The sequence below is a fragment of the Macaca mulatta genome, chromosome 14 (assembly GCF_049350105.2).
Source record: "Macaca mulatta isolate MMU2019108-1 chromosome 14, T2T-MMU8v2.0, whole genome shotgun sequence".
NCBI lineage: Eukaryota > Metazoa > Chordata > Mammalia > Primates > Cercopithecidae > Macaca > Macaca mulatta.
In genome coordinates, this window is record NC_133419.1 from 122,947,501 (window position 1) to 122,961,417 (window position 13,917).

General features: G+C 39.8%; 1 long non-coding RNA gene across 4 annotated transcripts in view; it reads right to left on the reverse strand.

The window, feature by feature from the left end:
* The window catches only part of LOC106993508 (uncharacterized), a 336,731-nt gene that overhangs the window by 261,743 nt on the left and 61,071 nt on the right, over positions 1-13,917 (reverse strand). For all 4 annotated transcript variants that reach the window (XR_013404352.1, XR_013404351.1, XR_013404355.1 and 1 more), the window contains exon 2: positions 346-465. This is a non-coding gene — a long non-coding RNA (uncharacterized LOC106993508). The remainder of the gene's footprint in view (positions 1-345; positions 466-13,917) is intronic.

The following is a 13,917-nucleotide window of genomic DNA, read 5'->3' on the forward strand; positions in this document are numbered from 1 at the left end:
AATATGATATACTGAGAGCAGAAGAGAAGAAGCTTTGTCGAAAGAAGCTGGTAAACTGCAGAGCCCTAGCTAGTCTTTTTTGGAGACCATAAAGCTCACTAGAACTTTATAAAACCAATAGTGCTAAATGTTTCCATTAACAAAAATCATTTTAAATGCCATTTCCATCTCTATAGAATATACACATTAGGACAGACAAACATTAGTTTTTGCCATTGACCATTGAGAGGCTGTGCTTCATGGTATGTGGCAGGGGCATGGGTACTCTTTGCCAGGCATGGGGGATCTTTGTTGTTATTTGGTACATTTTAGAAACAAATGTTAAACTCACTGGTAAGGACTTACCGGTTATACTTCCTCGAGGAGATACTGTAGATATCAGTTCCTCTTAGCACTGAAGGTTTCCTGGAATGTCACAGTCTTGGAAGGAGGTGAACAATTGGATGTGTAACACCAGGATCTTCACTGGGAGTGAATACAGAAAGATCAATTATCTAAGATGCAGGTAAAATAATTTCCCATGACCCCAACATTCATAGATGTCATCCAATCTATCAGTGCCTTTAAAAAGCCACACCTTTACTCAGAGCATTTAACAAGCTCTCCTTTTATGTCTTCTCTTTGCTGGATACTGTGCGAGGTTAGGGGTGTGTATAAACAAGATACAATCCCTGTATTTGATAATCTTACATCCTAGAGTATGACAAAGCATAAAGAATGAATGACAATGTCATTATACAGGATATATTTTGGTTTCATCTGCATAAGCTGAAGAAAGCACACACACCTCTTCTCACACCACTTTCCAGCGAGACAGCCAAAGCCCATAGCAACAAAAAGTGAATCAAGTAATGCCACTTCATGCATTTTGTCCAATGAGGTGACTGTCTTCAATCCATATTCTCTTGATGCCCGGTGTCCCCCTCACGAGATGTCCCATCTCTGTCTGAACTTGCCCTCATGAGATGTCCCATCTCTGTCTGAACTTGGTTGGAGCCAGAAACTAAGACTGAGATTGTAGTCTCCCATCCGCATGCAGCTCATGAGCCTCCCAAATAGAAAACACTCCCTGTCCCTTGGTCACAGAACAGGCAGCCATTTGATCAGAAAAGCCAGCAGCCAGCTAGTGCAAATGGCAAATCCATCAGCACCATGATCCAAACGGTAAGGTTGGCAGTATTGTCGTCACGAATTAAAAATGACACATCACAACAATTACATGGTTTCTCACTGCCTGACATGCTGGTTCAGCCTAATTCCCAGACTGTTTCAGACACCCAAACAAATTAACGTGTTTTCTAATGATATAAAATTGTGTTGCTCTGTGTGTGTGTGTGTGTGTGTGCGTGCGTGTGTGTAAACCTCCATACAACCACATCATCATCAATTAAATATTTATCAGAGTTCCTCTGACCTGTGAAAAGCATCAGCAATTGGCCCTTGGAGCGTCGGTGTTGGCTATTTTTAAAAGCCAGCTTCTAGCCTCGGTCAGTGGAACATGTTAAACCTCAATGAACAGCTCTCACTATCTTTTGTACTGGATCCATATTCCAGGCTGAATGAAGCTTTTAGAACCAGCAAGAACCAGATGGCCCTCCAAGATCATTTTTGAATGTTTGGATCTGAGTCATTTGTATGCGGAAGCCTTCACAAAATAGCAATCTGGGGAACATGCTCCAGGCTGAGTCCAGCTTTCCAGACAGCCCATCTTTGCCTACAATTGAGAAGACAAGCACAATATTGTAGGGTTCCACAAAAATATTGCAGCATTTATCTATATGTGTAGCACCAAATACATGGAGTGTCCCAGTCAGGCTGTCACTACAATGGTAGTTCGCCACCGCTCTTCCTCCTCACTCCCATCATATTTTTCTTTTTTCTATTGTACCTACAGTTTCTCCTCTAGCACAGGCATAAAGCCATCTTTGCGAATCGGCCAGCAGAGGGTACTACAATAACTAATAACCGGTACTACAATACCGGTGCAATAATCCAAATCATAGCAAATTTACAGCTGAAAAAGATTTAGACTAATTAAAATGGGCTTTGGTTTTACTATGTGCTTGGAGCTCCCAGCCAGAAAGAAGAGGGTGATGGTATGAAAGAGATGGAACCAAAACTGGTAGACAGGGACTGCTCATCAGAGGAAAAGGCAAGGCAGCAGCATAGGTTCAGTATCACTAGTCCCGGGGTGAGGCAAACCTAGATTCAAAAGTGAGAAGGAATCAAAACTAAGGGGTCAACCATTTCTAGGTATTCACCCTAGAAAAACTTTTTGAATACCTGTATGTGAATATTAATAACAGTTCTATTTATAATCACCCCAAACTGGGAACGATCCAGATGTCTTTTAATCAGTGAATGAAGAAACCAAGTATGGTATATCCATACAATGGAATACTACTCAGGGGTAAAAAAGAAGAAATTATGAATACATACAGTAACAGGGATGAACTCAAAGGCATTATGTTGAGTGGTGGAAGCCATTCTTAAAACAAAAGTTACATGCATATGATTCCATTTAGATGACATTCTCAACAGATCAGCAGTTGCCAGAGATTGGGGCTGAATAGAAGGTATAACTATAAAAAAAAATAGCATGAAAGAATTCTTTGGAGTTTTGGATATGTTCTGTATTTTGTTAGTGGTGATGATTACATCAATCTATACATGCGTTAAATTTATAGAAACTGGGCCGGGCGCAGTGGCTCAAGCCTGTAATCCCAGCACTTTAGGAGGCTGAGGCGGGCGGATCACAAGGTCAGGAGATCGAGACCACAGCGAAACCCCGTCTCTACTAAAAATACAAAAAATTAGCCGGGCGCGGTGGCGGGCGCCTGTAGTCCTAGCTACTCAGGAGGCTGAGGCAGGAGAATGGCCTGAACCCAGGAGGCGGAGCTTGCAGTGAGCCGAGATCGCGCCACTGCACTCCAGCCTGGGCAACAGCGTGAGACTCCGTCTCAAAAAAAAAAAAAAAAAAAATTTATAGAAACTGTACACCAAAAATGAATGTCAGTGTTTCAACTTAATGTAAAATTGTTTCATTAATGGTATGCTACATTTTAAAAAGAAAATTTTTAAAAGAAGAAAAAAGACATTAAAAAAAGATGGAGACCGAGGGCAGAACAGGATAAGCAGATTGCCTCTTATGCCTCTCTATGTTTTTTGTGTCCATCTAACTTTGGAGAGCTCAGAAGAGGGAGGACAGTCTCACACTTTGTAAATGTGGTGCTCTTAGATTGAATGGTATGCAAAAAAAGTCCTGGTTGAGAAGTTGAGGCATAGGTTTTTCTCCAGATTTGCTGATAACTGCATGTGAGATTTTAGGTAAGTCTCTTCCTTTATCTGGGCCTTAATTTCCTCCTCTATAAAGTGAGTCAGTTGGATCTGAAGATCTTTAAGGTAATTTCTAGTCCTACAATGTTTCACTTCTGTGTTTAGTCTTAAGTGTAAATGATAAATACTTAAATTGATGCACAAAAGAACTGATAATTTTCAGTTTACGTCAAAAAATATGTACTTAGAGACTTAGAGTCTATTTTCAGGCTATATACTAGCCACGAGGGATATTAAAATAATTAAGAAATAAACCCTGCCTTTAATGACATACAATCTATGGATTACAACAAGAGTCTGGAGTTAAAGGTTATAGATTCAAGGACACTGCTCTACTTGGAATGACTCAGACCATTTATCTAACCTCTCTGAACCTATTTCTTCATCTATAAATTGTGAATAATAATAACTCCCGCTGGGAGTGAAGAATAAAGGGAAGTATATTAGTTTTTATTATTAAGTCGTTCGTATTACTATCCTGCCCTCTTGAAACAGCATTTTTCTTTCTCGCCCATACCTTTTGGCAAATGATCTCCAATTTTAATCTCTCAAAGTTGAATAAGCTATTAATACTTTCAGATGCAACTCAAGTTTCACTTATTCAAGAAGGACTTATCTGTCTGCTCCAGACAATACAGATCTCCCTTGCCTCTGGTTTTCTGTTGCCATTGTTTAATACTTCTACGGTACTGTCTATTGCTTCACAATTGACTTGGGTATCTGTGGTTTTAAGCTCTCCTGAATTCCAGTTCTTTATATTATCAACTGCCTATAGTGACTTCAAATTCTACCTGTATCAAGTAGAATCCACAATTATGTTCAGAAAGCCTACTCCTCTTCTTGGGCTCATTTCAGTTTATAGTATCTCAGTCACTCAAACTAAACGCCTGTTTGTCATGTTTCCTCTCCATTACACCCTCATCCAATCCATCCTATATAATTCCAACTCATGTGCCTCTCAAATCCATTCTTTATCATTTCTGTTGTCACAGCCTTACTTAAGTAACTCTTGGCTAAATTAAAGCAGTGGTAGAGGGAAGGATTTATCAGTATCACCTAGCAAGCATTTTTCAAAATGCTTACCTTCCCACAACTCCATATCGCATCAGAAGTGTGGTTGAAGGAGACAGAAGAGTGGAGGATAAAACAGCCTTATGTATTTTGCAAAAGCTTTTCAGGTTATTCTTATAGATTTCCCATTCCTGTTGAGAATCACTGTCTTAATCTTTCTCCTTCCAATCCTTCCTACCCCTCCTGCCAAAGTTACTTTTCAAAACTTCCAGTGAATCAGTAAAGGCTCCTCATTGCCTTTCTTCAGGTTGGCTTTCACATTCTGCCCCAGGCCACTCTCTTGACCTTGTTTTCTTCAATTTCTTCCATGCCTATATTAGTTCATTTGTATTGCCATAAAGAAATACCTGAGGCTGGGTAATTATTAAAGAAAAGAGATTTCTTTGTCTCTTGGTTCCGCAGGCTGTACAAGAAGCATGGCACTGGCATTTGCTTCTGGTAAAGACCTCAGGAAGTCTCCAATCATGTCAGAAGGTGGAGGGGGTACAGGCATATCACATGGCTAGAATAGGACTCAAAGAGAGAAGGGAGAGGTCTCAGATTCTTTTAAACACCCAGATCTCATGTAAACTAACTGAGCATGAACTCACCCATCATCAAAGGGATTGCACTAAGCCATTCAATAGGAATCCATCCCCATGACCCAATATCCCCTACTAAGCCCCATCTCCAATATTGGGGATGACCTTTCAACATGAGATTTGGAAAGGACAAACATCCAAACCATATCATTTTCCCCTGACCCCTGAAATCTCATGTCCTTCTCATACTGCAAAATTCAATCATCACTTTTCAATAGTCCTTCAAAGTCTTAACATCTTCTAGTGCCAACTCAAATGTCCCAAGTCCAAAATCTCATCTGAAGATGAGATCCTTCAACCTATGAGCCTTTGTGATCAAAAACAAATTATTTATTTCCCAGATACAATAATGGTAGAGGCATTTTGTGGACATTCCCATTGCAAGAGGGAGAAGTTGGCCAAAAGAAAGGGGCAATCGGCCCTCTGCAAATTTGAAACCCAGCAGGGCAGTCATTGAATCTTAAAGTTCTAAAATAATCTACTTTGACTCCATGTCCTGCATCCAGGGCACACTGGTGCAAGGGGTGGGCTCCCAAAGCCTTAGGCAGCTCTGCTTCTGTGGCTTTGCAGGGTGCAGCCCTCATGGCTGCTCTCATGGTATGGAGTTGAGTGCCTGCAGGTTTTCCAGGCTCAGAATGTAAGCTGCCTTTCTTGGGTCTGGAGGGTAGCAGCCTTGTACCCACAGCTCCACTAGGCAGTGCCTCAATGGAAATTCTATGTAGATGCTCCAACCCCACATTTTTCCTCTGTACTTTCCTAGTAGATGTTCTCTATGGGGGCTCTGCCTCTGTAGCAGGCGTCTGCCTGGGTACCCAGGCTTTCTCATACATCCTTTGAAATCTAGATGGAAGCTGCCTAGCCTTCACTCTTGCATTCTGTGCATCTGCAGGCCTAACACCACATGGAAGCTGCCAAGGCTTACAGAGGCTTGCACCTGCTGGAGCTTTGACCTGAACTGTACCTGTGGCCCTTTGGGCTGAGGCTGGAGCCAGTGTGATTAGGATGCAAGGAGCAACAACTTCCCAGAGTGGCAGGGTAGGCCTCTGGGCCTGTGATGGAAGGGGTTGCCTAGAAAATCTCTGAAACGCCTTCAAGGCCTTTTTCCCCATTGTCTTGGATATTAGCACCTGGCTCCACTTTAGTCATGCAAGTCTCTCTTGCAAGGGATTGTTCCACAGACCACTTGTATTTCTCTCCTGAAAATGGTTTTTTCCTTCTTTACCACATGACTAAGCTGCAAATTTTCCAAATTTTTAAACTTAAAGTTCCAAATTTAAGTCATTTATATGCTCCTGTATGTGATCCTGTATATGATCATAGCTGTTAGAAGCAGCCAGGTCATATCTTGAATGCTTTGCTGCTCACCAGATATTCTAGGTCATCACTCTTAAGTTCAAGCTTCCTCAGATCTCTCGGGCATAAACACAATGCAGCCAAGTTCTTTGCTAGAGCATAACACAGGTGACCTTTACTCTAATTCCCAGTAACTTCCCCATTTCCATCTGAGACCTTGTCAGCCTAGCCTTCACTAGTTATATTTCTATTAGCACCTTGGTCACAATCATTTAACTAGTGTCTAATATATTCCAAACTTTCCCACATCTTCCTGTTTTCTTCTGAGCTCTCCAAACTCTGCTCACTACCCACTTCCAAAGTCACTTCCGCATCTGCAGGTATCTTTATAGTAATATCCTGCTCCCAGTACCGATTTTCTATGTCAGTCCATTTGTGTTGTCATTAAGAAATATCTGAGTCTGGGTAATTTATAAAGAAAAGAGATTTAATTGGCTCAGCGTTCTGCAGGCTATACAAACATGGTGCTAGCATCTGCTTCTAGTGAGGGCCTCAGGAAGCTTCCAATCATGGTGGAAAGTAAAGGAAGAACGGGTGCCTCATATGGCAAGAGCAAGAAGGGGGAGGTCTCAGACTCTTTTAAACAGCCAGAGCACATGTGAAATAACTGAACAAGAGTGCATTCATCACCAAGGAGATGGTGATAAGCCATTCATGAGGGATCTGCCGCCATGACCCAATATCCCCCACTAGGCCCAACCTCCAAAACTGGGGATCACATTTTAATGTGAGGTTTGGAGGGGACACACATCCAAACCATTATAAGTGCCCCGCAAGTTCCAGCCAAACGAAAGTAGGCCTTGTTTCTCTAAATACACCAGAGCTGTTCACAACCCCAAGCATTGGTTCATGCTGTCTCATCTTCTTGGGATTTTCTTCTTTTCTCATTTCACTCTTCCTACCTGGGAGCATTCCACTTAATTTTCAGTGCTCAGATCAAATGCCACCTCCTCCACGAAGTCTTAAGAAATTTCTACCCTCTTCCAGGCAAAATTAGTCACTCCTTCCTCTATGTATCTTCATATCACTCTATTCACAGTGCTAGTACACTGAATAGCAGCTTGGGTAGGTCACCTTTCTTAACTCCCTCCAAAAGGAGCTGGGTTCCCCCTTTGGTCTCCTAAAACAAATTTTAGACCTCTGTTATAGTCTATACCCTATTCCACTCTGTGTGTACGTGGTGTGTTTTATAACCTGTTTGTCTCTTAAATTAGACAAAAATCCCCCTCAAAGATAGACACTGCCTTCTCCTTTAGCTTCCCAGCATGAAGCAAAGATTCTACTGTTTTAATGGACACTAAATAAATAATTCTTTAGGCAAGATTCAGATTAGACATCATCTTCTCAGGAAGCCTTTCCAAGTCCTAACAAGTGGTAGTGAGCAGCATCTGTCACATCAGCACCCTACATGTAGCACATTCTATTGAAATTACCCCCTTATGAGTCTATATCATTCACTAGACTGCAAGTTCCTTCTGGGCAGCAACAGTATTTTTCTCTCTCTCCTACCATGGCACATTGCACACCGCCTGGCAGACGGTTGTACTCTTCAGTGTTCTGGAACAACTACGCTGAATTTACTGTCATTTCCTTGCAGATGATAAACACTCTGAGTGCACTTATGGCATCTTTTACCACTCTCAAATTTTTGACAGCATCTTCCTCCAACCCTGAATTGAGAGCAAACATTCAAACAATATTTGTCAATTGACAAATTATTATTAAATGTTCCTGAATAAATTTAGGCCTGCATGTGAGAGGATGGAGTGTCCCACTTAGATGTGTTCCCAGGAAAGGAAGGATTTAGTCTTTTAATGGCCATACCCCAATTCTGTTTGTTGTCATGTATATATATCCTGATATTTCAGCAATGATTAGTCAAGTCTGTAGTAGATTGATCTGTCACTGATTCAATCTCAGCTTATTGACCTGGTTCCATACTAGCCACTTTCCTCCTCTCCTGTGGTTCCAATATATACACCAGATTGGCATATTAACCTTGTCTAGGAATATTTTTAAATTAAAGGCTGGGCACAGTGGCTCACACCTGTAATCCCAGCACTTTGGGAGGCCAAAGCGGGCAGATCACGAGGTCAGGAGTTCGAGACCAGCCTGACCAATGTGGTGAAACCCTATCTCTACTAAAAATACAAAAATTAGCCTGTTGTGGTGGCGCACACCTGTAAATCCCAGCTACTCAGGAGGCTGAGGCAGGAGAATCGCTTGAACCCGGGAGGCGGAGGTTGCAGTGAGCTGAGATCACGCCATTGCACTCCAGCCTGGGTGACAGAGAGATACTGCATCTCAAAAAAAGGAAAAAGAAAAAAGAAAAAAATTAAAAGGGACATGGAAATAAAAGTTTCGGGAAAATTCAAAATAATGCCTACTCATGAGACGAGTGCCGTTCCAGCAAAACTGAGGGTTGGGTCATTGCTCAATGCATTCATGATACATAGACCTGCTGGGTGATGAAAACTTACAACATTATCTAAAACTGAAATGTTTTGGAATTTTTTATGTGAATGAAAATATCAGGATATTTGTGGAAATAAACCCAATCTCACATCATCATTATTAAAATAAAAGTTACAATGCTACTGTGTGATACGTTTTATTTTAAGCATAAAATAAAGCATGTTTTACTATTATGTTTTTTAAAAGCATAAACATGAAAAGAAGCTCCCTTTTTCTCCATTGTTTAAATAAAATAACATAAATCTCCTTTTACAAGTTTATAAATTAATCAACCATTGTTAAATGCCTGGGCATAACTTAGCTGACACCATATCCAAACATTAAGCTAGCTACTGAGCAACCAATGAGAAGGTAGTTTTTCTGGAAGTTGGAAAATCACATTAACTTGATGTAAATAAAAAGAACAAGCTCAACATTGATCACAGCATATCAACTGGGAGGTGGAATGGAAGCACGGTTGCCATGATAATATATCACAATTGCAGAGATGTCAAAAAATTTTAAGGGTTTTTCCAGATAGGTCTAGTATGAAATTACTTGGAGGCAAAAAATAATGACGCTGCACTTCTTACTTAAAGTAAAACTCATGGGATATCAGTGAACTTTAACTCACATCTTATGATTTTATTTAAAAGTCCCCAGAGTCCTGATTACTTCAAAATTCTGTGATCTAGGATTGATGATTTTCTCTCTGCAGTGAGGTCATTGATGTGATTAGCTGCAATGCAGTATTTTAAGACTCCATTGAGAGGAACGGAATAAAGTCAAGAACTAAGGCACTCGTCCAGATTAGTCTTATAAAATCTGATACTAGATGAGAAAAAAAAAAAAAAAAAGTTGCTTTGGACTTGAATGGTCCCAACTGACTACCTATACAACCAAAATTCACTGATATAAAATAGGATGATATGGAATATCCAAAATCACTAGTCCTAGTCAGAGAAGGGCAGGCCCCAGTAAAGGTCAACACCCCGTAGGCCTGAGTTGCCATTTCAAGTCATTTCTCAGGTTAGTAAATAGCGGGGAAAAAAAAACAAAACAAAACATTTTAAGGAGTTTTGGCACTTCTCATATTATTCATTCTAATATCCCTACGTTTGACTTCTGTCAGTTTTACATAAAAGAAATAAAAATTCACAAATATTTAAATGTCTCAAATGTGCAAAAATGTTGATTTTCTCTACCAGGAAATAGGTGCCTGAAACCAGCAAAGGGCATCATATTGAAATAACTTTCTTATTTGGTTGTGAGTTTCTTAAAGGGCAGTCCAGGTCTCAGGTCCTATTAACCAGCCCAGAGCAGCAACTGAATTCCTATAAAATCTCAAATACAACCTTGAAAAGTAATGCACGCTAGAATAGGGATCTGGACCAGGGAGCATAGGTCTTAGTCTGAGTACATGCTCCAGCACCACATGTTTCTTAATCTTAGGTAAGCCAAAACGGTCTTTGTTTTGTTGTCATTGTTGTTGTTGTTGTGATGGAGTCTCACTCTGTCGCCTAGGCTGGAGTACAGTGGTGCAGTCTCGGCTCACTGTAACCTCCACCTCCCAGGTTCAAGCAATTCTCCTGCCTCAGTCTCCCAAGCAAGTAGATGGGATCACAGGCGCATGCCACCACACCCGGCAGATTTTTGTATTTTCAGTAGAGACGGGGTTTCACCATGTTAACCAAGCTGGTCTCAAACTCCTGACCTCAGGTGATCCACCTGCCTCGGCCTCCCAAAGTGCTGGGATTATAGGCGTGAGCCACTGTGCCTGGCCCAAAACTGTCTTCGATCTTTAGTTTCCTCTTATGCATGGCAGGGAAAAAAAAAATCATCCTTCCAAGAGTACGATGATGAAATACATATTGAGAGTCAAATAACTTTAATTTCTTGGGGAAAAAAGGCTTTGTACAATAACAATAACCTGTTTTCTTCAAAAAACTGAATAATATGAATATATCACATTTACTCTGCCAGTTCTTGATTTATAGTTAGATACTCTGATCTTACTGGGTAAGGGCACTGGTGTTCCTTGCCAGCTTTTATTTTCGCTCTACCTTGCCAGTGGTTGGGGCAAGGGTAGAATGAGAGGACCCAAAGGAATGGGGGATAATAAAAGGGATTGAAGAAGGCTAGAGAGGCATTGCTAGCTTTTTAAAGAATTGCTAATCTGAGATATTCCTCTTAATACCTGCCCACAAACTTTCTTTTTAGCACTTGTGGAGTAGGTATTTTGCATATATTCTTCTCATTCTTCCAGATTTACACTCAGAGAAGAGTAGAGGGGGCATTTTCTCCAAGTCATCACTGTTTCTTTTACATAGACTTTCACATTAAATGAATATATATTCACTTAATAGGAATGAATAGATATAAATGAATATGAATATTTAAAAATACATATCAATAAAATAAATACCAGCCGTGCATTACAACATAACTTCTCTTAGAATATGCTTGGAAGTTTTATAATCTACTTAACACACCACCTGTAAAAATAATAGAGTTATTTTTCAAGGAAATTCCAAATGTCAGTCTATATGAATGAAATAATACCTATCCCTGCCACACACTAAAAAAATACCAGGGAGGAAAACAGAACTTTATCAGAGCATTCTCTATACCAGGGTCTTCATTTTGCATATTTGCTTATTTTTAACCCCAACTCCTTGAATATCAAATATGATATCCAAATGCTCCCCATTTGCTCACTTTAACAAACCTTGAGAAGGTTTCTGTTTCTTTGCCCAAATATCACAAGCATTGTTTGTTGAGTCGGTTGATTAGCACGGTAGAAAGTCTTTGTTTTGCTGATACTTTTCACGTGTTGTATGAGTACTACCAGGAAACCGGCCTCAAAGTAAATGAAATGAGCATGTTATCTCTGAAGGCCTGGTACAGTTAGGAAGTGGAAGGCATTCAGAAAGGGGAAGCTCAACTTTGTCCTCCCAATTCAGAGTGAAAAAAAGAAATCCAACAAAGTTTAAAAAGTGGGAGCTCTGAAAGCTGTGTCTGCTACTTCACTGTAGAGTCTCAGTGACATGCTTTTGAAAAAGAAAACTTTTTCAATTAATGGGGCCATTGAAAATAAATTTATTTTTGGTCATGTGCTGCCATCTTAGTGATTATTTTAAATCAGACTGAGAGCATTATGGGTAAAGAGAAGGAGAATGGTTTCATCCTATTTCATCTTCTGTCTACCTATATGTGTGATCTTCTGCTTCATGTTCTTCCAAAATTTCAGAATGTGTGCTATATTTCCCTTTCTTTTTAAAAGACATTTGTATTTTTAGGGCTCAGAAGATATACATTACAAACAATATTTTGACTGTATTATGTTCGGTATGTTAAATATTGGAGGTGGTCATTTTTAAGAAATGCCAAATTTAAGTCTTCAGTCTGATTTACAAGTTTTCTATCTATTGGAGCAATTACAGACACTTGTTGAAATATCTGGATTAATGGTTGAACTCGAACGTATGCTTTCAAAACGTCTTGGGATGGACCTTGGCCACAAGATGAGTTGTTCCTTTCAAGTTGTTCCAGAAGTTAAATATCTGCAGAGGACACAGGCTAAGAGATGGGGTTCCCTCCAAATCTGTTCTCCCGAGGGTTTCAGCATTCCTTCCAGCTCCTTGGAGAACTACGCTATTTGTGAGTGCAAAAAGAACTTGTTTCGACTGCGAACTTCAACCGTAGAGACTCAGCTTTTCATTAACCTCTTTGTCTCTTCTAGCATTTTAGGTGGAAATACTACCCAGCCTTGTAATATTTCAGCCATTTCCTTCCTTCCCCCTTCATTTCACACCTTATTAAAATATAACTGATCAGAAGATGGGACCATCCATTTTTCTCCATCCAAAATACACTGAAGAAGTTAGCAGTGCCAACTTCTCCTTTCACAAAAGCTTTGGAATCATTTGTTTAAATTTGACTTTTGAATCAGCCCCAAGTGACTGTTCCTTGGCAACAAAATATGTAATTTTATCACAGATAAATTTTCCTTGCTCACAATTCCTGGCCTGGAGTTGCTGTAAGGATCATCTAGACACACGCTGGAAATTAAACAGTGTACTACCAGGGTGGCCGCAATTAAATTCAGACTTGCATTCAAACCATGGCCCGCTCTGCATTTCTTGGAGAAGTTTGCTTTCTAAAGACATTTCAGAACGTCTTTTCACAAAAGAAAGAGGCAGGGTGGCTGGACCCAAGTCCCCTAAATCAAGGCAATGAGAACGAAAAGGCAGAGATGTATTTGCAGCATGCCAAACTAGATGTTCATATACAGGAAGATCTCAGGCTTCTAATTTAGGGTGTTTTCTTCTGGAACCCAAAGGTAATTCTATCCACACCTTCACAGACAGACTACAATTATTATTTGAAAAAGAAAGAAATCATGAGTTCTCATCGAACATCAACCCACCAGCATGTGTTATAAAATGGAATGGCTCCTTGAAGGAAAATATTTCCTCCTCTGCATGCAGACATATCCCCCCTGACTTAAAAATATATTTTAGAATTGAAAAGCTGAATGCTTAGCAAATTCTGAAAATAGTGAAGAGTTCTGGACTGAAGCCAAATGTTACATGGCTTAAGGGAAAAGTGATCGATTTAGAATAATTTTGTCTAGATACTTATAGATAGTACAATATTTAGAAGGAAGAAAACTATGGAGGACCATTTATAGGTATGCGATATTTCTAGGCTAAAACTAAGTTTGTAAAATGTGTAAATTTGTTTTTTAGCAAAATCGTTTAAAGGTGGAGTTCAAATTTAATCTGCTTCTCTGTTTTTTCTAGGTAGAATCAGTTTTAATCACTTGTATTGATTTGAAGAAATATAAATAGCATAAAGTTAAAGTTGCTGGAAGAGATCTTCACATTTTCATGTTATGTCAAATTCCCATTTGAAATACTTTCCTAAAAATCTGTTTTGAGGGTGTAACTCTGTAACCTTTGAAAACTTTGGGAGTTGTCAGGAGTTGGCCTGTTCATAGAAGACAATCACTCATGCATAAATGTCATTCAAAAGAACAGCTATGTTTAAGGTACAAAATAACATAGTACCAAGACTTAACAGCCACACAAATGATAGTCAACCCTTTTTTTTTTTTCCT